The 27,963-nt window shown below is 37.9% G+C and overlaps 1 protein-coding gene across 1 annotated transcript in view; it reads right to left on the minus strand.

The window, feature by feature from the left end:
• The window catches only part of LOC133090055 (seminal plasma acrosin inhibitor A1-like), a 142,741-nt gene that overhangs the window by 108,986 nt on the left and 5,792 nt on the right, over positions 1 to 27,963 (minus strand). Inside the window, exon 2 of the mRNA XM_061188313.1 lies at positions 26,929 to 27,026. The gene's annotated coding sequence lies outside the window, so the exon portion shown is untranslated. The remainder of the gene's footprint in view (positions 1 to 26,928; positions 27,027 to 27,963) is intronic.

Below are 27,963 nucleotides of genomic sequence, written 5' to 3' on the forward strand. Positions count from 1 at the left end.
CTTTCTGAGGAAAATATTGATAGTATCTACCTCAGAGAATTGCAACAGTTAAAAAGTAAACCACCTTCAGGGTTCTCAAAGGGTTGCTGGCAATTAACCAGGAGTTTCATAAATGTCAGCTATTACCACTTTGCTTTCCTAAGGAGCACAGAGGCTGTAAAAAGGGTGACTGAAGAGTGTTTGTGGGATAAATGGGGGAGCTGGTCTTGAGAAATAAATAGGACTTTTTTTCTAAGCAAGCAGTGAGAGGCAGTGAGGTGTATGACATAGGCATAAAAGTACATGACCCAGATTTGGATGCGGTGAGAATTTCACTGGACCTAAAGCAAACAGTATTTAGTGGAGGGTAGAGGCTGGAGGTTGGGTCGTGGGACTGAAGAATTCTCCTAGAGCTGTGAAGGTACCTGGGGTAGTGAATACCAATGTGTGTGATGTTAAGCCATTCAGCCTCCATCTTGCAGGCACTAGTACAGCACCATAAGCAGGCAGTTTCTAAGCAGACCTGTGCTTCAGAAAAATCACTCACCAGGCAAGAATGCCAGAAGTAGTAAGAATAATTATAGCAAATACATATAGCCCTTTCCTCATGCCTCATGCCACCTATTAGTCTAAGTTAAGCACTTTGTGTATAAACTCATTTAATATTCATAAAACTATATGAAGTAGGTACTTCTACCACACTTTGCAGATGGAAAAAGTCAGTCAAAGAAGGGTGAAATAACTTGCCCAAGGCTACAAAGGTAAGATTTGAACTCAGAAATTCTAGCAGCAGAGTCCCTACTTTTAACCACTGCACCACACAGCCTCTGCTTAGCTATAAGGTGAACAGATGCTAAGAAATAAAAGGAGTAGAGGAGGGGGCAGCTCTCTTATGAACTATGAAGGATGGAGGATGGGTGGAGACAGGGGAGAGAGGGAAGGAGAAAAGTTAGGAGACATGTGGAAATTATAATATGCATCTGCACAAGATTAGTGATCAGGAAGAGAAAGTGGGGCATAGGCGACTGCAGACAAATTTTAGTAACAGAACTGAAAAAGAGTTGGCAAACCCTCTGATAAGGATGATGAGAAATACTTACGATGTTGATGATGTTTATGGTTTGGAAAATTGGTTACTTGGTGGTAATGTTATTACTTCTCAGTCACAGTCTTCTATAAAACCGGGTGCAGAATTTGTTGTTCTCAATGTACCTCAACCCTTTGGAGTCAATGTTATTATATTTTTCAAGAAATTCTGTAATTCTTGTCTCTGCTAGAGTCTGTGGCTCTCCTTGGCCAGCATCATGTCTTACATAACTCCAGTATCTATCCTAATACATAAAAAACTGTAGAGACACAACATGTGGAAGCAGAATAAATAAATGCTAGAAGCAGGTCAAGAGGAAGAAGATGAGTTTAATTTTGGATATCCGATGGGTTGAAGGTACTGCAGAATATTCAGGTAGAGGTGTTCAACAATCAAGTAGAAATTCAGAATGGAAACCCTAGGGTAGTAAGAGATACTGATGAAGATTTTATGTCATCTGGATGTATAATTTAAGTCACAACTAAACATAATCCCCAACGTTTATCCCAAACTATTTGCAATACACTATACTAAGCACTAAACATGTATGACTGCTTTCATTATTCCTCACTACAAACGCACAAAGTTCATGCGATTATCCCGTTTACAGACAAAGACTGGGGCTTTGAGCAGTTGTGTAATTCAGAGGTTCATTTCCTTCATATATTTCATAGGAGATAGAGACCAGGTTTTTGTATTTAGAGTCTACCAGACTTAATTGAAAAAGCCAAGAGGGAAGAGATATGAGAACATATGTATATGTATAACTGATTCACTTTGTTATAAAGCAGAAACTAACACACCATTGTAAAGCAATTATACTTCAATAAAGATGTTTAAAAAAAAAAGAAAAAAAAGCCAAATGTGTATAATCAAGAATAGCTCACAACAGTTAATATGTATTATTAAACATACAAAAAGGTTTTTCTTATAAGAAACAGCCACCAGGAGGAGTAATTTTACATCAAAAGTTATGAACCTGTAGGCAAAACCTATTCCAAAAATTAACATTTCTGCTCCAAATTTAAATATATAAATGGCTTTTTCTCCCCCTATATTTAAGTTTTATAAACTTCATTTGAAAGGTGTTTCAGGGGATTTAATGTGTCACACATTTGCTTTAAAGAAGAGTATTCTGTTGATGTATAGAATTTTCAGATCTATTATGTTCTTTTTTACACAGCATAAGCTGTGCCAGAGAATCATAAAATATCCCATCCACACATCCATTGCTTAAATTTTCTCACCAGGAAGCCCCCCAGGTGGCCTACCTAGCCACACTGAGTACTTCTACTGGCTAGAAACTCACTCCCTGTTAGTTTGCACAACACGTTCCTGGACAATGCTGACAGAACAATGCCTTTTGTTCTATATATTTAAAACTGGCAAATGGTTTACATGTTTTGCTAAACCTAAAACAATTCTGTTGTTCTAGAAACCCCAAAGGAGGATTTGAAGAATAAATTATATAGACTAAAACAGTCTAATAATTTCAAAGTGATCATCTTAAAGAACCCATTAGTACTATCGAAAGAAACAGAACAAAATTACAATTGAGCTTAAGACACACATACCCTTCATTTGAATTATTTCCAAAATGTATTATTTACGAAGGAAAACAAGCATAAAGTATTTCTGGATGTTTATTTAGATTTCCTCATTCACTATCAAACACTTTAAAAAAAATAATAATCCAGAATAAAAGAAAGTTTACAAATTATTTTGACTCTTCTGAAAACAAAAATTAATAAAATAATGACTTAAAGGATATTGAGTGTGGTGAACTCTGAAAGATATTTTTCTTTACTGCATTACATCATTCACTAAGATATTCTTGGACAGCAGGCTTTCCCTTTAAAATTGTTGACAAGTAGGAATAAGTTTCTTAAATCATAATGGTGAAGTTTGATGTTAAGAAAACACTTACAGGCTTAATATCTGTCTTTGTTACCGCTCCATGAAGCAAGTAATAATAATTCTGAATTTTTACAGTTGGGAAAGTAAAGTGGCTCTGAAATCATTTATAGTGCATTCTACTCACAAGAGGCCATTATTTCCCAGGAAAAGGATGCCTTGTCTTAGGCACCACTATAAATTTAATTGCTTTGAAGTAAAATAGACCTAAAGTAAATTCTTTCTGAAACTTTTGGTATGGAATTTAACTCTTTAGCATTTACTTTAGTCATAATTTATGGCTAATGGACCATTATTGAGCCTTTTCTACTAGAATTTTTTTTGTTTGCCATCAATGGGAATTAATAGCTCAAAGGGACTAAGACACATGCTTTTCTCTAACCAAGGTCAAGAAAGTAAACCCTATGTTTTGCTTGGTTCATGTGGATTCTTCACTAAAACCTGAAAAAATAAAGGAATGCATAAGAAGACTGCGGCCTTGACTTCTGATAACTAGAAAGTGTACTTTTACCAGGAGCTGCGGATATCCCCTCAAGTATAACATCGAGAACTGCCCTGGATTAGGATTCTCTCTGACTGTTCCCTTCCAAGTAGACTGGGCTGAAGCATCTAGGAAATGAATCCATATAAAGTTATGCATATTCTAATGGGTCAGTTTCTGTCCTTCCATTACTGTATTTGATCCCTAAGACCAGATCTGAAATATACCTGTATTTGATCACATATTTTGAAATCAAGGAAGATGCCTTGATCACCTTTGAAACCCCTTCACATATCATTAATCAATCAAACAATCATTGAATTCCTAAATGCACGGTATTGTGTTAGGCTCTGGGGAAATAACGGTAAATGGAATAGACTTTGTCCCTGCTCTAAGTTTTTTTTGTAACTGGGGAGACATGATGTACCCAGTGCAGTACGTTAAATATAACAGCCACTGAGTAAATACTTCTTGAATAAACAGTAACTGGGTTTAGGCAGCATTTTTACTGTGTTATTCACTACTTGAAAATCTCCAATGGATACTCTGAGAATTCAGAGAAATGAGAAATGGTTCCAGACTTCATGGAGCTTGCATTTGGGCCTGGGAGACAGGTATGTAGGGAGTATTTACAAAAACAAATAAATAATACAAGAGTCCACAGGATAAATACAAAAGAACAGACGTTAAATACCACAGGTGATCAGAGTACGAAATAATTACTAGGCTGGAACACTGTGAGAATGCTTTTGGAGGACCTGGGCCTTACCCTGTAAATGTGACTAAAGACCTCCTAGCCAGCCTTCAGCTAGAGCCTCTTCTTTGATGGTTTCTTGGGTCACTCTTCTCTCGCAATATCTGTTGTCTCCATTTTTGATGCTACTGTTACATGTTACATATTTTTCTATGTTATTTGCCACACTGAAATGTAGTTGTCTGCTGCTAAGCAAAACTCCACCACTAGAGTATGGACCTCTTGAAGAATGAAATCGTTTCTTAATCATTTTCTTCCCCTGTGGCCGAAAAGAGTCTAAACACACTCAGAGGTCATTAATAAGCTATTTAATAAGTTTTGAACTAATGTTGAAGGTTCCCTAGAAAACTCACCCTGAAGTCACCATAGCACATTACTGAACCCAGCTATGCATTCAATCTGCTGATAATTTCTCCCTCTGCCCATAATGGGTTCTAAATGCTGGACTGGGGTAAAGGAATAAGCATTAGTTGCTAAAAGGACTGAGAGTTTGATGTTTTGATTTCCCCACAGTCAAGAAATTGATATTAGAGTCTGTGATAAGGTAAGGTCTCCAGAACTATAGTAGGACTAATAAAAAATAAGAGCTAATATTATTTCATTCTTACCATGTGTCAGGTACTATGCATACAAACACTTTTCATACATTAAATTATTTAATTTGTACAGCAATTCCAGGAGATATGCACTATTATTATCCCTATTTTTAGATGAGGAAAATGAGACTCAGAGAAGTGATTTATCCATAGTCGTGATACCAGAAAGTGACCCAGTCAGGGTTTTACTTAAGGGAGTCAGACTCCAGAACCCAGACTCTTAACCAGCTAAGTCTGTGGACAAGTTTGAGACTGGGGAAAATTTACTGTAGCTGCATTTGGTGTATAACTCTACTACGAGTGTGAAACATTTCTGAAGTGTCATATATACTTACATGCAGCAACTACCAGCTTTTTGGTGGACTGTTTCCTTTCTCAGGCTTTTTCTTCCTTCTCCAATACCTCAAAGGCTTTGGGCCCTCCTTTTAGGGGGGTCCTATATTGACATACAGGTTCTGAGATTGTTCTATATTGACAACAGCCAAGATTTCCCCTTAGGAAAAGTGTAGTCACCTCAGGCGTAATGAATCATATGGGGTCAAGCAGGAAACACCACACTCAAATTGCTTACTTTGAGAAGAGCTGAATTAGGGGCCTGTTTACTAAGCTGTGGGCATAGTGTACAGAAATCACAAGGAGTATTCCAGTATCTTAGAGCTCATGACAGCAGAAGTACCCCCGTACCATCCTGAGGCCTGAAGGGGAAACAGGAGGAAACCCAGAAAGAGGAAGCCCTCTGTGGAGAACATGATCTGACAGAACCTGACACACTGAAGGAAAAGTAGTCTATGGAGACCCTATAGGGAGGGCACCTCCCTCCTCGATCTCCTGCCTGCACTCTCCATTGGATGAATTAACCAGGAGCTACAGGGCAAAGAGTCCTGTGATAAAGTCCACAGCAGTTAGCGTCCCAGGGAACAGAGCAGGGTGAAGAAGGGAGAAGTGAACTGAAGATATCAGGTACAGCCCCTGAGGCTGCTTGGATTTTTCCACTCACCCTGGAAGTGGTTTTCAACTAAAGGCCATTTGGTTATAGAATTAGAGTACTGGAATTTTGAATTTCTAGAAAGGACTTCAGAGAAAAGCCAAAGGCATCCAGATAACAAATGCAGAAACCCTCTTCACAACATCGGTGACAGCTTCTACTTGGACACCTCGAGCAATGGAGAGCTCATCAACTTGACAACTGAAAGCTTTGAATGGTTGGAAAGTTCTTCCATATGTTGAATCTCTATTTCTCCCTTTAGCTTCTACCCATGGGCTCTAGTTCTCTCTCGCAGTGCCCACATAGACCAAGTCTGTTTCTTCTTCTCAGTGACAGACTATCACAGATTTTAAATGACTTTCATGGTTCATACTCAGTCATCTCTTTTCCAGGTTAAACATTCTTGGAAAATATTCTCATCATCTAAGCATGACATATGACAATACTTACCAATTTGAGTCAAAAGATGGGTTAAGGACTGGCTGTGCCACGGGACCTTGGACCAGTCATTTCAGGTCTCTAAGTCAGAGCCCTCGAAAAGTGGCAAAAATGGAAACAGAAGTAATCGCACTTCATAAAGTGAGGACCATGTCATGATATATGTGAGAGGAAACATGTGGTGGAAAGGGCACAGGCATGTGTCAAACAGTGCTGGTCTCAAATCTAGTCTCACTTTATGATTATAAGCCAGTCACTTGTCATCTTAGAGTTGTTAACACATTTTTAAAATGAGAGTAATATCTAGGCCCATGCATTATATTTGGGAGCTCAGGGCAAAAATTAGAATGGAAGCCCATGTACTGAAAATTTATAGCTAAGACACATTTAAATAAAATTATATCCTCCTACCTTGGCAAATAATAGGTTTATTGCAATATGATAACCCAGGTTGAAAGGTAAAATTCTCAGACTCCTTAGAATTCTTTCCTGGAATATGGTGGCATGGGAGAAATTGGCCCCGGGTCATCAGTCCCTCTCCTGGACTGCATGCAGTCTCTCTCTTCTCTCCACTCCTAATACTGTCATGCCTCATGAAGAGCCTCATGCACATGGACCTACACACCAAAGCCTGCATGTCCAAACTTCACTCAAACCCCAGCAAATGGTCATGCCTAGGTCACATCTTGGGGTGAAGGGTGTGCATCCCAGGAACATAGGCTGCCTTGGAGAATGGAGCCGAGGAAGACATTTACATAGGCCCTGTAAGCAGGATCAAGTCTGCTTGGGATAGGAATTCAGGAGTTCAGGGTTCCAGGGCATAGTCCAGAAGGAGATTACAAGTGTGTGCAGTGCATGTCTTTGACCTACAAGCTCCTAGCCCTATAGGGAGAGGCATGGTTGGAGAAACTTGGGGGTCAAAGGCAAAGAAGTCCCTTTTGCAAAGGTTTAAAGATGGTAGCAGTGATACTTAATTTTCAAAACTATTGTAAGAATTAGCATGGAAGGGAAGTACTTAGAACATATAAAAATGTTAACAATATTAAAATATATAAATGTTGTTGTTGCTATTGTTCCTGTTGTTGTTATTAGAATATGCTTGGAACACCATTAGGTGCTACTGGAACACAGGTAGCATACTGGTAAAGCTGACTCCTTTGGATTCTATAAGACCTTGTCATTAATTATAATATCAAGGAGAATCTACATTTATCATGGCTGTTAGTTTGAAGAAGCTCTTCTGGTCTTAAGTATTTTAAAGTCCAGACCAGCAGTATATGCGGTATCCCTGAGAAGTTTGAGTCTTGTATTCCTATTTCTACTTTCTGGCTCTAAGCTTTCTTTTCCTAAATGAAGTCTTCTCCCACCTTGGCAAAAACTTCTAGCATGCTTTTACCATCTCAAATCACTAAGAGATGATTTAATAATCAAGATGAATCACGAAAATAATGCAAGTACAGGAGGCTTGGCTGACGCTGCTAGGTCACCTGTCTTGACTTTACCTCATTGCCCCTGGTCACCTCAAGCAAATGAGAAAAGCACTTGCCTCCTGTCCCTTTGCCTTTGCTTTCCATCTGTCTTCAGTGTGTATCTCCCTTTCAGCACTGCCCTAGCCATGCCCCAGACAACAGCAGCCCCACGACTATCTTCTGCCCAAAGAATTCTCAGATATTGTCACCTCACAGTTGCCTGGCAGACACTGTGAAAATGCATTTTTATGACTATCAAGAAATCACAGAATCACAGAATCTCAGTGCTTGAAAAAGACCAAAGACCTTTAATTTTTCCATTCACAGAGGAATCTGATTCCATATCTCTGAGAGATCGTTATTCAACTTTCACTCCTGTCTGGACAGCCCTGAAGATGGGGGAATTCAGGCCTCCCTAAGGCAGCCTGTGTCACTGTTAGGCATCTTGAAGATTCAGAAAATTGTTTGCTCACTATCTTTTAACCACTCATATGCCAGGCACTGGGCTAGGGGCCCAAGATGCAATGGTAAGATCATCCTTGTCCTCAATGAACTCTTTATGTTGAGCCAAAATGCTAAATAATAAGAGTGGTTAAGTTGATGAGCTCTGGAGTCAAATTTCCCAGTGGGACATCCTGGGGAAATGTGAGAACTGATGGTATTTTTAAAATAAGACTTCTTTCCTTAGGAGTTAGGCCTGATTTTCTCATATGTTTGTTTTGGTAACAATATGAATTAAGCCCTATTGCACTTGGTCATAACACAACCTTCAGCACAGAATTACTGCTTATTCATGATCTCCAGGATGCTGCCTTGTTATACAAGCCACGTATGATAATAGAAATCACATATAATGGACTTGAGTCTCCATGCATGCACCCTGGTTATTTATTTAATATGTTTTATGTTAAATATGAGACAGTAGATGCTATGAACAGGGAAGTAGGAATCGGTATGGTAATAATAAAGGGTAAAGAGATCACTCTAGGAAAGGATAAAGATGGCAGAGTAGGAGGACGTGGACCTCACCTTCCCCCAACAAACACATCAAAAATATATCTACATGTGGAACAATTCTCACAGAAACTGGGAGGCAGAAGATCTCTTATATAACCAAAGCTGCAAGAAAGATGCCCATGTAACAGAGTATAATGGCAAAAAAAGGTGGGGCATCGGGATGGGACTAGTGTCCCTAGGAGGGATCTGTAAAGGATGGAAGGTCCACACAAGTGGCCCCTCACCCTGGGAGGCCCCCTTGCCTGCTGGGAGGTCCACTAAGACAGAAAGAGGGGCAGGAGGGGTCTGGACTCTGCTCATTAGGAGTGCGCATTGCTGGCTTGCTAGCAATCAGGGTGGAGAGAGAACAGCACTGACGGCTGCCTCCTTGCCACACTTCCCAGTCCAAAATGCACACTGCGCAGAGCTGCTGGTACAAACTGCACCTAGGCACTGAATCTTGGGAAGATGGGCCCTGGGAGAGGACTCAGTCTAGCTGTGCAAAGACTGCCAAGAGGGCCCCCAACAGGGCTGTGACAGGCACAGAGCAAAGAGGAGGCCCCACTGAACATCCAGTGCAGGCTCTGGACACCACAACACCATCACACCCCCTATTAAGGGGATAACAGACAGCACACTCTGAGGAAAGACATGGCTGACATCTATACCAAAAACAGCCCTGGTGCCAAAAATATTGGACTCACACAGTCTATGCAGGGACACTCCCACATAAAAACACCCCTTCAGGGCCACAGTAGATAACTGTTTCTCATAAATTCATAGAGACAGAGAAAGCTAAGTAAAATGAAAAAGCAGAGGAACTATTCCCAATTAAAAGAACAAGAGTTATCCCCTGAAAGAACAAATAATGAAACAGACCTCACCAGTTTACTAGACATTGAGTTCAAAAAGGAGGTAATAAAAAAGCTAAAGGAATTAAGATTATCAATAGAAATGCAGATCACTGTAACAAAGAACTAGAAACTATGAAGAGGAACCAATCAAAATTAGACAATTAAATTGCCAAGATAAAAACCAAACTAAAAGCAATGAATAGCAGACTAAATAATGCAGAAGAATGAACAAGTGATCTGGGAAAGAGAATGATGGAAATCACCCAATCAGAACAGCAGACAGACAAATGAAAAAAAAAAAGAAAGCAAAATATGAGATATATGGGGTAATATAACCCCCTATGCATAATAGGGTTCCCGAAAAAGGGAATTGAAAATATATTTGAAGAAATTATGGCTGAAAACTTCCCAAGCCTAAAAAGAAATAGATATCTATGTACAGGAAGCACAGAGGTTCCCAAACCAGATAACCCCTAACAGACCCACACAAAGACATATAATTAAAAATGGCAAAAGTTTAAGATAAAGAGAGGATTCTAAATGCAGCAAGAGAAAAAGAGAGTCAATAACAAGGGAACCCCCATAAGGCTATCAGCTTATTTCTCTACAGAAACTTTGTAGGCCAGAAGGGAGTGGCATGATATATCCAAAGTCCTGAAAGGGAAAACCCTGCAAACTAGGATACCCTACCCAGCAAGATTATCATTTACAATAGAAGGAGAGATAACAGATTTCTCAAAGAAGCTAAAACTAAAATATTAAATACTAAACACTAATACTAAATACTATTTTAGTAATACTAAACCTAACCTAGAAGCAATAATGAAAGACCTTCTATAAATAGAAAAGAAGCAAAGTTCTACAGGAAAGGGAAAAACACAATAGGAAAGGCAAATATATAAAGGCATTGAAGATCACTTAAGCCATTACGTAGATTAAAAAACAATCAAAAAACTTTTTTTTTGTAAAAGTGAAGAGCAAAAGGATAAATGTGAAGATAAAAAATAAAATAGGGCATCAAAATCACGAGATGTGGGGTAGGGGAGTAAAAAATTGTACAACTTTTAGAATGTGTTTGAACTTACATAACTCTAAAGCAAGTAAATATAGTTATGGGTTAACATACTTGAAAACCAGAGTAACCACAAACTAAAAACATAGATTCACAAAAATCAAAAAGAAAGGAATTCAAGCATAATACAAAAGAAAACCATCGAACCACAAAAGGAAAAACAAAAGAAGAAATGAACAAATAAGAACTACAAAATCAACTGGAAAACAAGGTTTAAAATGGCAATAGGTACTTACTTATCAATAATTACTTTAAATGTCAATGGACTAAATGCTCTGATCAAAAGACAGAGTGTCAGATTGGATTAAAGTAAACAAGAACCTACAATATTCTGCCTGCAAGAGACTCAGCTGAAGGCAAAAGACTCACACACATTGAAAGTGAGGGGATGGAAAAAAGATATTTCATGCAAATGGGAATGACAAAAAGTGGAAGAAGCAATACTCATATCAGACAAAACAGACTTTAAGACAAAGTCCATAAAGAAAGACAAAGAAGGACATTATATAATGATAAAGGGATCAATAAAAGAAGAGGGTATTACACTTGTTAACATATATGAACCCAATATAGGAGCACTGAAAACATAGCAAACAAGTACTAACAGACTTAAAGGGAGAAACTGACAGGAATACAATAAAAGTAAAAGACTTTAACACCCCACTGACATCAACGGAAAGATCTTTCAGACAGAAAATTAATAAGGCAACAGATACTAAATGATTCAATAGGACAGCTGGACTTAATTGATATCAACAGGACACTATATCCAAGAAAAGCAGAATACACATTCTTTTCAATGGTGCATGGAACATTTTCTAGGATAGACCACATACTAAGACACAAAACAAGCTTCAACAAATTTAAGGGAATAGAAATTATTTCAAGCATCTTTTCTGACCATAATGGTATGAAACTAGAAATCAACCACAGGAAGAAAAATGGGAAAAAAACAATCACATGGAGACTAAACAACATGCTACTAAAAAAACCAGTGACCGAACAATGAAATCAAAGAGGAAATCAGAAAACACCTCAAGACAAATGAAAATAAAACACAACCTTACAAAATCTATGAGATGCAGCAAAAGCAGTTTTAAGAATGAAATTCATAGTGATACAGGCCTTCCTTAAGAAATAAGAATATCTCAAATAAACAACCTAACCTACCACCTAAAAGAATTAGAAAAAGAAGAACACACAAAACTCAAAGTCAGCAGAATGAAGGAAATAATAAAGATCAGAGAGGAGATAAATACAGATTAAAAAAACAACAGAAAAGATCAGTAGAACCAAAAGCTGTTTTTTTGAAAGGACAAACAAGATAAAAAACCTCCAGCCAGCCTCACCTAGAAGAAAACAGGGGACCCAAATAAACAAAATAAGAAATGAAAGAGGAGAAATAACAAATGATACCATAGAAAATCATAAGAGAATACTATGAACAGTTGTATTTCAACAAATTGGACAACCCAGAAGAAATGCACAAGATTCTAGAAACTTACAGCCTGCTAAAATTGAGTCAAGAATAAACAGATAATTTGAACAGACCAATCACTAGACATGAAATAGAATCTGTAATTAAAAAAAAAAATCTCCACAAACAGAAGTCCAAGATCGGATAGCTTCACTGGGGAATTCTCCCAAACAAAAAGAAGAAGTTATACTGATCCTTCTCAAACTCTTACAAAAGATTAACGAGGAGGAAACACTTCCAAATTCACTCCATGAAGCCACCATTACCCTGATACCAAAATCAGACAAAGACACTACAAAAAAAGAAAATTATAGGCCAATATCCTCGATGAATACAGATGAAAAAATTCTCAGCAAAATATTAGCAAACCAATCCAACAATACATAAAACGGATCATACACTATGATAAATTTAGGTTCATTCTAGGGTCACAAGGATGTTTTAACATATGCAAATTAATCAGTGTGATGTACCACATTAACAAAGGAAAAGAGAAAAAGCACATGATCATCTCAACAGATGCAGAAAAAGCATTTGATAAAATTCAACATCCATTTATGCTAAAAACTCTCACCGAAGTAGGTCTAGAGGGAACATATGTCAACACAATAAAAGCCACTTATGACAAATCCACAGCCAACATAATACTCAATGGTGAAAAGCTGAAAGCTTTCCCACTAAATTCTGGAACAAGACAAGAATGTCCACTTTCATCACTCTATTCAACATAATATTGGAAGTCCTAGCCACAACTATCAGACAAAAAAAAAAAGGAAATTAGAGGTATTCAAATTGGAAAGGAAGGGGTAAAAATGACACTATTTTCAGATGACATGATATTCTATATAGAGAACCCTAAAGACTCCACACAAATACTCTTAGAACTAATAAATGCATTCAACAAGGTAGTAGGATAGACGATTAATATAAAGAAATCTGTTGCATTTCTTTACACCAACAATGAAATATCAGAAAGTTAAAAACAAATGTCCCATTTAAAAGCATGTCAAAAAAAAAAATATCTAGGAATAAACTTAACCAAAGAGTTGAAAGACCTGTACGTTGAAAACTACAACACATTGATAAAGGAAACTAAAGATGACTCAAAGAAATGGAAAGCTAACCTATGCTTTTGGATTAGAAGAATTAATATTGTTAAAATGGCCATATAACTAAAAGCAATCTACAGATTTAATGTAATCCCTATCAAAAAACCCATTACATTTTTCACAGAACTAGAACAAATAATCCTAAAATTTATATGGAACCACAAAAGACCCAGAATTGCCAAAGCAATCCTGGGGAAAAAGAACAAAGCTGAAGGCATAACCCTCCCATACTTCAGACAGTACTACAAAGCTACAGTAATCAAAGCAACATTGTATTGGCACAAAAACAGACATATAGATCAACGGAACAAAATAGAGTGCCCAGAAGTAAACCCACATGACTACAGTTAACTAACCTACAACAAAGGAGACAAGAATATACAATGGTGAAAAGACAGTCTCTTCAGCAAGTGGTGTTGGTAAAGCTGGACAGCCTCATGTAAATCAATGAAATTAGAGCACTTCCAAACCGTACACAAAAATAAACTCAATATGGTTTAAAGACCTAAATATAAGACACAACAGCCTAAAACTCCTAGAAGAGACATAAGCAAAACATTCTCTGACATAAATCGTAGCAATATTTTCTTAGATCTCCCAAGACAAAAGAAATAAAAGTAAAAATAAACAAATGGGACCTAATCAAACTTAAAAGCTTTTGCACAGCGAAGGGAACCAACAAAATGAAAAAACAACCTACAGAATGGGAGAAAACATTTGCAAACAATGCGACTGACAAGGGGTTAATGCTCCAAAATATACAAACAGCTCATACAACTCAATATCAAAAAAACAAGCAACCCAATCAAAAAAATGAGAAGACCTAAACAGACATTTCTCCAAAGAAGACATACAGATGGCCAACAAAGCACATGAAAAAATGCTCAACATTGCTAATTATTAGAGAAATGCAAATCAAAACCACAATGAGGCATCACTTCACACTGATCAGAATGGCCATCATCAAAAAGTCTACAAAAAATAAATGCTGGAAAGAGTGTGGATAAAAGGCAACCCTCCTACACTATTGGTGAGAATGTAAACTGGTGCAGCCACTATGTAAAACATTATGGAGGTTCCTTAAAAAACTAAAAATAGAGCAATGATACGATCCAGCAATCCCACTCTTGGGCATATACCAGAAAAGATGAAAACTCTAATTTGAAAAGATACATGTACCCCAATATTAACAGCAGCACTATTTACAACAGCCAAGACATGGAACCCAAATGCCCATCAAGAGACGATTGGTTTAAGAAGGTATATATATACAATGGAATACTCCTCAGCCATAAAAAAGAATGAAATATTGCCATTTGCAGCAACAAGGATGGACCTAGAGAATATAATACTAATTGAAGTCAAAGACAAATATTATATGATATCACTTATATGTGGAACCTAAAAAATAATACAAATGAATTTATTTACAAAACAGAAACAGACTCACGATACAGAAAACAAACTTATGGTTACCAAAGGGAAAAGTGAGGTGAAGAGGAATAAATTAGGAGTATGGGATTAACAGATACAAACTACTATACATAAAATAGATAAGCAAAGAGGATTTACTGTGTAACACAGGGAACTATATCCAACATCTTGTATTAACCCATAATGGAAAATAATCTGAATATATATATATATATATATATATATATGTGTGTATATATATATATATATATATATAAATAACTGAATCACTTTGCTGTATGCCTGAAAAAATACAATATTATAAATCAACAATATTTCAATTTTTAAAAAAAGGAGATTGCTCTAACAAAACAGAACAATTGCCTTTAGGAAGTAAGAGAGGAAAGGACCCCCCCAAATAAACTCTTTAGTAGACAATTATAGTCTCCTAATCCTTGGTTCTCAATTAAAGAGGCGAATCAGATTCTACTATGCAGTTTAAATGTGTGGGTGTGCATGTGTGTGTTATATGTCTGAGTCACACTCTAGACCTACTGAATCAGAACCTTTGGGTTGAGGGGAGCAGGTGTTGAAGGCAGACATAAATTTTTTAAATGTTTCCCAAAATTACTCATTCTAAGTTCATCTTTTTCACATTTGTTTCTTCTTGCTAGTTTAAAAAAAAAATATATATATATATACACTTCTATGGAACTGAATAATAATTTAACAATCAAACAAAACAATGTTATATCATGCTGTCAAAGCCTCAGCTCCAAAGCCTGTTAAGAAGGAAACATTTTACCTGGAAGTCTTGTTCTTTAGTGACAGAATGACTTTGCCCTCAGTGTCACATGTAAACAGTTATTCGCAAAGTGACTTCATAATGGGTTCTAAGGTTCTCATAATGGGGCCACAGCTCTCAGATCATCAACAGAACTGAGCCTTTGAGGATTTGCTATGAACTTTCAACTGAAGGAACTCCCGTGGATGAATCACATTGTTCTTTACGGAAAAGATGAAACCTTTCTCTGTGGCTGTCTTGGCTATTGGCTATTTCTCATGTAAGGATTTATCACAGAACCTCAGGGAGGGAGTAAACATTTGATCTTCTAAGGGAAGTAACCAGCCAATGATAACTGACTTCTAGATGTTGGGATTTTTGAAATTTTGACATTTCTCTTGGAGTTAACGAATTCACTACCTCAACTAAAATGATTATTGGTGGTTGAGTCCATTTTTTAATATCCCAAGAATTCTGCCACAGAGAGGTTCAGACTCAAGATATTTTAAGGGATGATCCCTAAAATGTACAACGAACATTTGATAAATAATCGGTCTCTGATTTGATAATCAATTTCCTCTCTCCTCCCTCTTCTTCCTGATACTTGCCCACCAGCCAGACACCCCCACACACTTGTGTTGTGTGTGTGCACACACACAAAGGCCTTCTACACAAAGCAGGGTCAGTTTCTGATGTGGCTTACTATTACAGCACAACCCGATGTTACCAAATCTCAAGAGAGGGCTCAGCTCTTCCTAAGTAAGTCCAGCAAAATGACACCAACAAGGGAAGTCCGTGATGTGAAACAATCTGCTGGCAGGATGGCACAGATAGAGGGGGAGGCAAAGAGAAGCTTCAGCCTCAGAGCTGAAAGAAGCCAAGGCTGTGAGGTAGACATAAAGGATGAAGGTAACAGGAACCGTTAATAGTTTGGGTAAGCAGTTGTTGACACAGAGGCCAAACAAAGGAAGACGCTTCCTTAGAAACATACAGAATTTGGAAAGAGTATATTCAAGACAGGAAATAAAAAAAATATATATATATATATGAAGGCAGGTATCTAAGAGTTCTGTCAGCAGGTAGCCAGGGTGACTATTAAGAACTAGACTTGTCTCTAAAATGGGTCTAGACAATGTGTGAGCTGCCCAGCAGTGGATGATATGTTGAGTCCCAGGGTTTAAATCTCTCCTGCTTAAGGTCAGCATTAAAGCTAGAATGGGCTAAGGCTGAATTCTCAGGTGGCACATTGTGTGTCAGGCATGAGGAGGGGAAGGAAACAGTGTTTGGGAATCAGGCCTGGTCAGACAAACCTTGTGTGAAGAAGCCGCATATTTTTCTATGATTTTCATGGTTATTAATTTACATGAGGTTACTTAGTGGGTAAAGTAGCTGTTCACATCTCAACACTACATTTTTTTGATCCTTTTACTAAATTTTTTTTCCAGATATTTTTGGTAACATTGCATATAAGGTAAGTTTGCTACTTCCTGCATAAGAATGATTTTACAATCCTAAGCTTGTAGTATTTCTATTAGGTTGAACCATATTAAACCATGTAAAACTGCTAATATTTGACCATTTTTGAGCTACACAATGGCAATTTACATGGTTCAAGCTAAACATCTCTGTCAAAATAAATACTGAGGAAAACCAGGACTCATCCCTGTCTCTTACTGCTCCTTCACCTCCTTATCTACCGCTAGCAATTAAAGCTCCTAATTTTTGTTTTTTAATAACTTTCTTCCCTCTAAATTCATTGCTGATGCTTTCATTCAAGCCCTTCTCACTTTTTGCCCATATTATTTCAAGAGCCATCTAACGATTTCCTTGCACTTAGTTTGATCCAGGGGTTGGCAAACCATGGCCACCACTTTTTGAAAATAGAATTTTATTGGAACACAGGCACACTCATTTGTTTACATACTGTCTCTGGCTGCTTTCAACAACAAAGTTGAGCAGCAGAGAATGTAGTATGGCTTTTAATTGGAAAATATCTACTACCTGGATCTTAATAGGAAAAGTCTGTCAAGATTAGTGCCCCTGCAAGATTAGTGCAGGGGCACTAATCTTCTCCACAACCGTAAGAATGGGCCTTCTAAAATGCAAATGTGATTGAGACGCCGCGGCCCTCCTTAAAGCAGGACTCCTACTACCCTTAGGGTAAACTTTTTGCATATCCTCCTTGACCCAGCCTCTTTGCCCCTAAAAGGAGAACTCCCCTTCTCTCACTTTAGGTTCTAGCTAACTTAAACCATTTTGGGTCCCTGCTATTCCAGTTTGTCTTTGCATTGTAATTCCCTCTAACTAAATTATCCTTCTTTCTATACTTATATCCAATTTTAGAAGTCATTTTCATTCTTTAGGAACACACTAAAGAATCAATTCTTCGGTAAATCCTTCCCAAACAAACCACATGGGCTTAATCGTTAAAAGACAAGATAAGAGACAAAAACAGTATTTCCCAAAGAGTGATTTGAGTACCTTCTTATAGTATTAGTGATGATTCTAGTTAATATGCCAATGAATATCTTTTGCTGCAATAATTATAGCTTTTTAAAATGTGTGTTAGAAAAAATGTAAGTACAACTTCAAATTCAAGATATCATGGATATTCATGCTTAGGACCAATCTAAGGTGACTAGTCAAGTTTAAAAAGGCAGCCAATTAAAGAAAAATATTTTTAAAGAAAAATGGCCTATGAATTCAGAAGGAATCATGAACCAAGTGACTGAAATCTGAGAAACATTACTGTAAGTAATGGGAGCCACTGAAGTTTTGTACACAGGGCCGTAGGCTAAAAAACTGGATATACGGATAGACTGTGACCTGAACCTATGGAGTAGGGAATTGTGGCAGCTTATTCCTCATCTGCTCATTACACAGTTCTCATGAACTTTCCAAGTCTCCCTGTTGCCTACAAACAAATTATTCTGTCACTCAAGTTCCTCTAAGACCAGCTTACTCCAACTCTGGTAATATTGAAGAAATCAGGATAAAATGGGGGAGATACTGGTAAAATCTGAACCTGGTAGCTTCTTCCCTCACTATTTCAGCTTCCTAATCCCCAAAAGACTGAACTATAGCCAGTGCCAGAGTGGGACCACACAGGGTACCCCAATCCAGGCACAAGAGTTAAAGGAGGGTGGATTTTGATGAACTAAAATGACTCCAGAGGCACCTGGACAATGGTTATAGTCATTATTGCCACTTCCCAGAATAATCTACTTCCCTTCTAAGAAGTTACAGATACAAAATAGTCAAGGATTAGGGCTGAATAGCCTCAGCTGCCTTTCAGAGAAAATTCCAAAGACTGCTGAATTTAAGAGTTTTCATGTTTGAAGTCTAAAAGAAGACATATTTGATCATTATCTCCTCTCTGCACAAAACACCCGAGAACTTATATTAGAAGCCATTAAGAGATCATGCTGGGTAGCGAGTCTGACCTATGAGTTTTGTTTTAGGACATTCCGTGCAGTCATTATCAAAAGAAGGCTATACAACGGAAACACATATGCTCCATAAGAGTCAGCCCATTATGTGCTTCTAATAATGTTACATATTCTAACTCCTGCGTGTACTGCTTTGCGAACATGTAAGTGAAAACCCCAATCCCCAAACAGAACCCTCTCCTGAGAATCTAATGTGTAGCTGACTGATAACACTTCTACATATTTTGGAAAATGTGTGTGAACTCCTTAAGATGTGATCCTCTAAACTGAAAACAGCGTCATTGGAGTTTCAGTTCTGCTGGTTGAATCCAAGGGGTGTGGGGTAACAGGGACTAAACAAGTGAGATTTTGAGTCCCACCTCCAACTCTAGCAGAGAAGCCTCCCTCTATCAGTGTTGAACATTAGGTATCAATATGAGGCTTTATGTGAAAAAGGTTTTGTTCCTAAAATGTTTGAAAATCATAGCTGTCAGACAAATCGCCCTTTTCAAGATAACAATTAAAGCAACAAGTCTCAGTACTTAGTCAGAAGATCTTGGGTTGAGTCCTGCCCTTGTGGTTAAGTGATACTGGGAAATCTCATAACTCCTCCAAACCTTGAGTTCCTATTTACAAATATGAGATTATATTTATTGCTTCACTTGCTAAATATGCTCTGACCACACTGACTCTTCTTTCCTAATATTTTCAAATGCACAAAGCTCTTTCCTGCTTCAGGACCTTTGGACAACCATAAGAATGTTTTCCCTATGATTTTCATAGTGCTAGTTCTTCCTCTTCATTTAGGTTTCAGCCTATATATCTCTTCCTCACAGATGCCTTCCCTGACCATCCTACCTAACACAGATTTATCTCTGACATTTTCCATGTTAATATGCTTCTGGTTCCTTCATAATTCTTATAACTCGCACTTTATTTTCTATTTCTTTTTTAAATTAATTAATTATTTACTTATTTTGGGCTGCTTTTTGGGTCTTCGTTGCTGCACACAGGCTTTCTCTAGTTGCAGCGAGCGGGGGCTACTCTCTGTTGTGGTGCGCCGGCTTCTCATTGCAGTGGCTTCTCTTGTTGCGGAGCACGGGCTCTAGGCGCGCGGGATTCAGTAGCTGTGGTGCGTGGGCTCAGTGGTTGTGCCTCGCAGGCTCTAGAGCACAGGGTCAGTAGTTGTGGCACATGGGTTTAGTTGCTCTGTGGCACGTGGGATCTTCCTGGACCAGGGCTCAAACCTGTGTCCCCTGCATTGGCAGAAGGATTCTTAACCACTGCGCCACCAGGGAAGTCCCCCCCTTTTTTCTATTTCTTTATTTCCTAATTTTAAGCTCCATGAAGTCAGAAGGCAGGTTTTTGATTTATTCATAGTACTTAGCACAATGTCTAGCACCTCATAAGCACCGTAAGTACTTATTGAATGAATGAATGAGTTCTTGGGGAGAATGAAAGTGGTAATGGGTACACAAAGCATTTTTAAACTTAACCCTTTATAGGTTATTTTTTTTTTAAGTTTTATCACTTGTTGTATTGACTCAATCTCTCAGAATTGAGAGTGTGGTTAAGAGTGAAGACTGATCCTTATAGACCTGAAGTGGAATTTCAGCTCTTTTATTTAAACTATGATCTAGGACAGATAATTAACCTCAGTAATTAACTGAGAGGTTGGCCGTGAAAACTGAAAAAGATAATGCATAAAGGGAGCCTAGCATAATACCTGTCACATAGGAGACCATCAGTGTCCTTGTTATGTTGCTTCTAACTAGAGGACCAACTGTCCCAGTTTGCCTGAGACTGAGGGTTTTCCTGGGATGCAAAACTTTGAGTGCTAAAACAGGACAGTCTCAGACAGACCGAAATAGTTGTCATCTTACCATCAACATGCTTTCATACCTAGCCCCTAGTTCTCCTTGCATATTTACCAAGTCTTTCCTTCCCTCAGACCATAAAACCTATATCATAGTCATCTTCAGCCAGTACAACAGTATCTTCCAGACAATCTCAAAACCTCACCTTATAGGCCTCCAAGGGAGTGCTCATGATAATTCCATGGAACACACTGACATTCCTTAGAGGGAAGAGAAACTGTACAGATGATTGCTACCCCTTCTCCCAAATTTATTACTAGCTCTTCACTTCCATCCTTCTTCAAACTTACTGTCTACCCACTTTCCTAGGATCCCAAGGTTTCAGGGAAATGAAAAGTAACTTCTCAGTGCTAAGAATTTATCCTTAGGGTTTTAGTTTAAAAGCAGGGTGAATATTAAATTTACTCTGTTGAAGTATATAATCCAGGTTTTAGTATATTCACAGAGTTGTGAAACCATCACCACTATCTAACTTCAGAATAATTTTCATCAAAAATAAACGTGTATCCATTCTACCATCCCCCCAGTACCTGGAAATCACTAGTTTACTTTCTGCCTTTATGGATTTGCCTATTCTAGACAATCAATATAAATGGAATCATACAATATGTGGCTTTTCGTTTCTGACTTCTTTCCTTCAGCATAAGGTTATCAAGGTTCATCCACGTTGTACAATGTATCAGTTATTTACGCTTTTTTATGGTTGAGTAATATTCCATTGTATGGCTATACCATATTGTTTTTATCCGTTTGTCCATTAATGGACATTGGGTTGTATATACTTTTTGGCTATTATAAATAATATTTCTGTGAATATTCATATACAAGGTTTTGTGTGGACATATCTTTTCATTTCTCTTGGGTATATATCTAGGAGTGGAATTTCTGAGTCATAGAGTGACTCTATGTCTAACATTTCACAGGATTGTCAAACTGTTATCCAAAGCAGCTGCAACATTTTACAATCTCACCAGCAATGTGTGAGAGTTCCAATTTCTCCCCAACCTCATCAACATCTGTTATTGTCCATCTTTTTTATGACAACCATCTTAGTGGATGTGACGTGGCATCTCATGGTTATAATTTGAATTTCTCTAGTGAGAAATGATATTTAATATCTTTTCACGGACTGACTAGCCATTTGTATATCTTCTTTGGACAAATTTCTATCCAAACCCTTTGCTGACTTTTTAATCAGATTATTTGCCTTTTTATTGTTGAGTTGTAAGAGTTCTTTATATATTTTGGATACAAGGAACTTGTATCTAATCAGATATAGATTTGCAAATATTTTCTCCCATTTTGTGGGTTGTCTTTTCATTTATTGATGGTGTCCTATGAAGCACAAAAGATTTTAATTTTGATGAAGTCCAATTTATCTATCTGTTGCTTGTGCTTTTATTGTCATATCTAAGAAACCGGTGCTTAACCCAAGGCCATAGAGATTTACTCCTGTGTTTTCTTCCAAGAGTTTTATAATTTTAACTCTTACACTTATCTCTTTGATCCACTTTGAGTTAATTTTTGTATATGGTATGAGATAGAGGATCCAACTTCACTTTTGGTATGTGGATATCCAGTTGTCTCCACACCATTTGTTGAAGACTACTCTTCCCCACTGAAGCGTCTTAACATCATTGTTGAAAATCAATTGACCATAAATATAAGGGTTTATGTCTGGACTCTAAATTCTATTCCATTGGTCTATACGTCTATCCTTATGCCAGTACCACACTGTCTTGATTTCTGTAGCTTTGCAGTAAGTTTTGAAATTAGGAAGGGTGGATTCTTCAACTTTGTTCTTTCTCAAATTGTTTTGGCTATTGTGGGTCCTACAGAAAGTATTAAAGTTGTTGTCAAAGAATAATGTACAGATCTGTTTAGCATAATAGTTCTAAGAGTAACATACAAGGGAAAAGTATTCTAACAATAGATGATTGGTTTCAATAATTTATAATATATCTGTAATTAATAGTTCCTAACAGTTAGAGAAGGAAATGTGTCACTGCTTATGGTAATGCTAAAAATGTAGATGCCCCAGTGACCTCTGAATTTACTGGCAGGAAATTTAGTATTTTCCAAGGTTTTCATTTCCCAAATAGTTCTTAGCATCTCCGAAGACAGTAACAGGACTGAAGGGAAGTACAGTTTTCTCAAATTAAATCTGCTCCTTTTCCCAGGGTGGTACTCTCACTTAAACATCCTTGTCCATGCCTCTCCCTGATGTTTAGTACACCTATGTCGTGAGAATCTTCTTCTTGTCCCAGGCCAGTTGAGAAATCCGTTCTGCTTCTCATGCCCAGCAGTTTCAGAGATTTCACACATAAGAATTATTTGAGTTCCCAACTTTCACAGTATCTTCTTTAGCCTATAGTTGCTTTCTTTTCAGATTGTGAAGGCATTCCAAATGTGAGGCCAGGGCATGGACATAATAAGATGAGGGGATCAAGCACACTTTTACACTGACAACACATGCGCCTCCAACCTTCAGGCTCCAGTTCAGGTTCTGTCTGATACTTTCTTTCTGCATCCTGGGGCAGTCAGAAGGTTGATCTGCTTGAGAACACCAAAACTCTCTGGCTGAACATTTTGCTTAAAGGCTCATCCTTTTTAAGCCATATATGATTTTTAAAAAGTCCCACTAGACCTTACGCATTAAGTTTTCTAAAAACAATCATGATACAATGTTAAGTTAAAAAAGAGAAAATGTAAGGATATAAAATGATGTATACAGTATGATCAGACTTTTGAAAATATATTTATTACATATATACCAAAATATTAAAGAGACTACAAGATGGGGAGCTTTTGAAAACTTATAAATACACCTGACTTTAATTTAATGTTTATTATATGTCAGGCACTGTGCTCGATGCTACATAGGAATTATCTCATTCAATGTTCAAAACAATCTTATGAAGTAGGTGTTGGTATTAACTCCCATTTTATAATTGAGGTTTGGAGAATTTAGGGACTTATTCAAGACCTCATAGCTCATGAGGGGAGAAACCAAGAAACAATTCCAGAAATCTAACATTCAGAGCCCTCAAGCTTAACTTCACACTATCTTGATTAGAATCTTATATTTGGCCAGAGCCTTAGAATTTTTTAAAACAATCTCTCATTATTTATCCATTTGTTTCATGAATCTTTAATAAACACCTAGTAAGTTCCAGACACTGTGCTAGGTGCAGGTAAAGTGAAAAAAAAAAAAGAAAAGATACTATTACTCTTAGGCTATTACTATAAGTAATACAGGTGTGTATAATTAACAGCCTGCTAGAGTTTAGAAAGTATTTTCCTAAACAGGGCACCTATGAAACCCATACCAATACTGCATGGTAGGCAGGGATGAGATTATTCCCTTTTTACACATAAGAAAAGACTCCAAAATTAATTGCTTTGCCCAAGTCAAATAGGAAGTATTTACAGAAGATGAACAATGTTTTTTATTTCCTATGTGGCTACTGTTACTTTTTTTTTTAATGGACCACTTTTTCAAGAAAAATGCAATAACAAAAGTCCACTGACTATAATTTATCACAAAATGTAGTAATTGGCTTGCTGTTGTTATTACATTTCTGCTGAAGACAAATATTTTCACTGATGTTTTCCACACTGCTGTATTTATCTTTTTCTTGACCATTATGCTCTTTGCCGCCCCACAGTATGAATCCTCCCTGTTTGTAGTTCATAGAGCACTTTCACTATGAGCCTCAAAGAGCCTATCTCAGTAGGTACCCAAAATGACCATAATTATGGTGATTTTACAAATAAAAATATTCCGGTTCAGAAAAGTTAAAAGATTTTCCCATGGTTCTTCAGGGAGTCATTGTTTTCCCTTCCCCCTACTTAACATATAAGTTTATACATTTGCTAAAAGCTCTAATAATATTTCACCATGATTACAAAGTAGATGGGTCTCCAGAGTGAAGGGAGTATTGAGGGGAGAGGCAAATCTTTGTAGTTATGGGTTATTTGTAAGTTAAGAGTTTACAAATCAAGACCTGTCTTCGCTTAAAATCCCTATAATAGTACAGCCAGAGTAGAAGGAAGAAAGGTTGTATTTCACACAAATTGTCACTAAATATTTATATCAATTTCTCTTAGAGCTCTGCACCTCACTCTTACAATTCAACACAGTGGAAAATGTCAGAAGGCCAAAAAATCTTGAATGTGAAGTGATTTTCCTTTGTTCGTCATGAGTGAACCGATTTGAATCAAGTATCGTCTTTCCTTCAAAAAGCGGAATTCATTATATTTTCTTATTTTTAAAAAATCAATAAATCTTATCCTATGGAAAGCTCCTCTTTAACTCAAGATATATTTAATGAGATGCACCAGAATTGTGTTTGTTTCTAGAAATACAGAGCTGAGTAGGAAGTGACCCCTGAGTTTAAGCAACTCACAGTCTGGTAGGCTAACTGGACAATTCATTCATTTATTCAGTAAATATTCTTTAAGGACTTATGAAACTGAGAGACTTGGCTAGATTCTGGGTCCTCAATGGTAATCAAAATAAGTCTGTGCCCTTGTGCAGTTTACAGTCCAGTGAGGGAGCAAGAAAACATGATTAAAAAAATATAATAAAATGTGAGAAAGAGAAAAGCAACCCATGACATCCAGGAGCTGACCGTGGCATTGCTATAGTTTGGCCTTCTACTCACAGTTAGGCCTTGATGTTCTCCTGTTTAACATAAACAATTTCACAAAACATTAACATCCAACAAAGCTGCTCTGCAACCATGATGAATCAAGACAAAGACAATACTACTCCATAATTATGCCTGAACACAGGCAAAACATAAACATTATCCAGACTACCAAACATCCCCCATCTAGGCTAATATGAGTGACTGTTGCTTCTTTACCAATTACAACTTTAGCCTGTGGCTATTCTTCCCTCCTTTTAAATAAGACTTTTTAAGATACCAAATCATAGAATTACTCTCACTTCCTAAAAGCATCCAATCCAGGGCAAAGCCAGTCTTCCTTAAAATTTCCCTAAATCAACCTAATAATCCCAAATCATACAGTAAATCCTTCCTAGTATCCTTTTACTTAGATACCCTATGGCTTCCATGCGTGTTCTCCCTCGCGGTGATGAATAATAAACCCAATTTGTCCAACTAAAGTGCTCCTCCTGGTCTTCAACAAATGCAAAACTTGAAAGTGGCAACAATACCATGCCTGTTGTTCAAACCCTCTTTTCTCACTTCTCTCTGCAGGGGCATTGACAGGGGTATAAAGAATATGAAAATAGGTGATACTTGAACTCTTAAATTAAGGGGTATGGAATAGTTTATTCATTTATTCATTCATTGGCTTATATGCTAACTTGTTCCAAAAATAATTTAATGTGGCTGATATTATTCAGTGGATTCAGAGGTACAAAGTAGGTGGCAGCTCCCTGAGAACTGTCATATAAAGACAACACTCCTGACCTAAGGAAACACCTAAAGACAATGGAACGCTAAGGTGGGATGGGGGTACCCCAAATAACACTGATGTTTAATGGGATACCCCTTCCCTAACAGCTGAGGCTCCCTCTACCCCTTCCCCAGCCAGGGATGACATATTAATCACCTGCTGTCAGGTTCTACCTGACTTGCTGTCCTTATAAGCATCTTCTTCCCTTTACTAGAGACTCTTCATTCCCATCTCCATTTTCAATTCCTATCCACTACTGGTAGCAAGTCTGTTCTCAGGTTCTAAAAGAAAAATCCTCATTTTTTCCTGTTAGTCTTGAAGAACTTAAGAAGCTCTAGAGCAATTCTCAGGTGAGTCCAAGTCAAGTCACTCTTAGTCAAATCTAATGATTTTCAAGTAGAGCAGTACTGTTCTCGTAAGAGGCGTTTAAAAATATGTTGGGATTTGATTTTTGCTTGTCACAGTGACTGGAGTGGTACTACTAGCATTCAGTGGATGAAGGCCCTGCAATGCACTGGACAGTCCCACACAGTAAAGAAGGGACCCATCCAAAATGCCAATAGTACTCCTACTGAGAAACATCTCACCCATAGATGGAAAGTATCTATCACATCCAACCCTCCTGCTTCTCCCCATGCCCACACCAGATATCAATAATCAATGTCAGTACACTCCACTGAGCTGAATATGGTTTCAAAAATCTTTCTCAACATAGCAATCCAAGCATGCTGTGTCTATCAGATTTGGCATGGATGACAAAATCTATCTGCCATTCCTGCCCTTACCTTTTTCTTTTGAAGACTAAGGAAGCTTCATTGTTCTGGAGATGAAGTCTTCACCTGGCACCTTGGTCCTATTCCATTTCCTTGCCTTGGTCATCTGACTGTAACAGAGAAGAAAAAACCTGAAATGTACATGACAGCCCATTCTCAAGGCTCTGCCTTCCAGGCTTGACCTTTAAAGGTATAAGACTTTTCATTCGTGTAGAAATAAAAAGTTGCAGAACATTGGCTTGTTAGAAGTTTACAGGAACATCGTGACCTGACCTATGTGGACAGCTGAAAGCACAAAGGATTCTGGCACCAAGAAGTCTGCACCAACCAGCCACACTCCCTCCCCTTTTCGTATAAAAGAAGCCTGAATTCTAACTCGGGTAAGATGGTTCTTTGGGACACTAGTCCACCATCTTTGAGGTCTCCTGGCTTCCCAGATAAAGTTGCTATTCCTTGCCCCCACACCTCGTCTCTTGGTTTTTTGGCCTGTCATGCAGTGAGCAGTATGAACTTGGACTTGGTCACATGACTGCTCTCCCAGGTCTTCTAAGACAAGGGCCCTATCAGCAACGTGACCTCTGTGGCTGGGACCCTGCACCATCCCAACAGGTCTAACAATAAATGCCTGCCTGCCAGCATTACCCCTCTGAAGGCTTGCTCCTGGTACAGTGAGTGAGCTACACCCTCTAGTGGGGAAACTACGTGTAGCATATTGAACTTCTTTGGAAGAATAACACCCAAAAGAAAATCCAACTCAGTGACTGAATTTTTTAAAAGGGGAGTGGGGGGATGTGAAGCGAAGTGGGGGAGGCAGGGAGGATTTCCATGGCACCTGTACTTGAAAAGTCCAGAGGAATCTCTGAATTCAGGCATGGCTAGATATTGGAGTCTCAAAAAATGTTGCCAGAATTTTTCTCTCTCCATTTTTTGGATTCATCCATGCTCTCCTCGAGGTTGTCTTCATTCTCAGGCTTTGACCACCCCATCCCATTCCCATCACAGTGGTAGACACTGGCAGTTCTAGAGTTACAATTTCAGTAGAACTTT

Source organism: Eubalaena glacialis, chromosome 4 (genome assembly GCF_028564815.1).
Source record: "Eubalaena glacialis isolate mEubGla1 chromosome 4, mEubGla1.1.hap2.+ XY, whole genome shotgun sequence".
Classification (NCBI taxonomy): domain Eukaryota; kingdom Metazoa; phylum Chordata; class Mammalia; order Artiodactyla; family Balaenidae; genus Eubalaena; species Eubalaena glacialis.